The sequence below is a fragment of the Chrysochloris asiatica genome, unplaced genomic scaffold (genome assembly GCF_000296735.1).
Source record: "Chrysochloris asiatica unplaced genomic scaffold, ChrAsi1.0 scaffold00057, whole genome shotgun sequence".
NCBI lineage: Eukaryota > Metazoa > Chordata > Mammalia > Afrosoricida > Chrysochloridae > Chrysochloris > Chrysochloris asiatica.
In genome coordinates, this window is record NW_006408575.1 from 8,829,962 (window position 1) to 8,831,545 (window position 1,584).

The following is a 1,584-nucleotide window of genomic DNA, read 5'->3' on the forward strand; positions in this document are numbered from 1 at the left end:
GACCCTGCTGATATTTAAAATACTGGTGGCATGTCTTCCAGAACCACAGCAACTCACAAGCCACCCCAATATGACAAACTGATAGATGTGTAGTGAACCTCTATCTATTATAAGGTTATTTATTGGTCCAAAGGTGGGGATTTTTGTTTTCTTGATATTAGGTGCAACCTATACTCGAGGCTGTGGTCTTCAGTCTTCATCAGTAAGTATTTTAAGTCCTCCTCACTTTCAGCAAGCAACATTGTACCATCTATGTGTCACAGGTTGTTAATAAGTATTCTTCCAATCCTGTAGCCACATCCTTCTTCATATAAATCCAGCTTTTTTAATTATTTGCTCACATATAGAGTGCATAATATAGTGAACGAACACAAGCCTGACACACACTTTCCTGATTTTAAACCATTCATTATCCCCTTGTTCTGTTCTAATGACTACTACTTGTTATGAGTACAGGTTCCTCATGAGAACAATTAAGTATTTTAGAAAACACATCCTTTGCAATTTTATCCATTGTTTGTCATGATCCACACAGTTGAAAGACTTTGTGTAGTCATTAAAACACAAGTAAACCTCATTCTGATATCGTCTGCTTTCAGCCAAGATCCATCTGTTGTCAACTATGCTATTCCTAGTTGTACCTCCTCTTCCGAATCTCACTTAAATTTCTGGACGTTTCCTGTGTATGTACTGATGCAACCATTTTTAAATTATCTTCAGTAAAATTTTACTTGCATGTGATATTAAGGATAATGGTCCATGATTTCCTCATTCCATTTCATCATCTTTCTTTGTAATGGGAAAAAATATAAATTTCTTCCAATCGGCTGTCCAGGTAGTTATCTTCCAAATAGCTTTGAATAGATGAGTGAGTTCCTCTTGTGCTTAATCAGTTTGTTGAAATAGTTCAATTTTTCCACAATTCCATCAGTGCAGCTTGAACTTCTTTCAAGCTTTTGATCATATGCTACCTTTTGGAATAGTGGAACACTGATGATTTCTTTCAGGTATAGTGATTTTGTGTGCACCTTCCATCTTCTTTTGGTACTTTCTACATCATAAAATATTTTGTCCATGGAAACTTTTAATATTGCAAGCTCAGGTTCAAATTTTTCCTCAGTTTTTTTTTTTTTTTTTTTTCCTTCTCAGTTTGAGAAATGCTGAGCATGTTCTTCACTTTGGGTTTTTTAACTCCAGTCTTTGAAAATTTCATTATAATACTTGACTTTGTCTTCTTGAACTGCCCTTTGATATTTTATACTTAGATCTTTTACTTCCTCATTTCTTTCATACACTTTAGCATCTCTGCAATGAAGAGCAAATTTCAGAGTCTCTTCAGATATCCATTTTTTGTCTTTCCTTTTTTTTCCTGTTTTACTAATGACGTTTTGCTTTCTTCCTATATTATGCTCTAGGTGCCATCCCATAGCTTTTCTTGTCTTTAGTCATTAGTGTCTGATGCATCAAATATCTTACAGAGATTATTTCTAAATTCAAGCAGGGTATATTCCAAGTCACATTTTGCCTCTCATAGGCTTATTTTTATATTCTTAAGCTTCAGCATGAAGTTGTATATGAGAAATC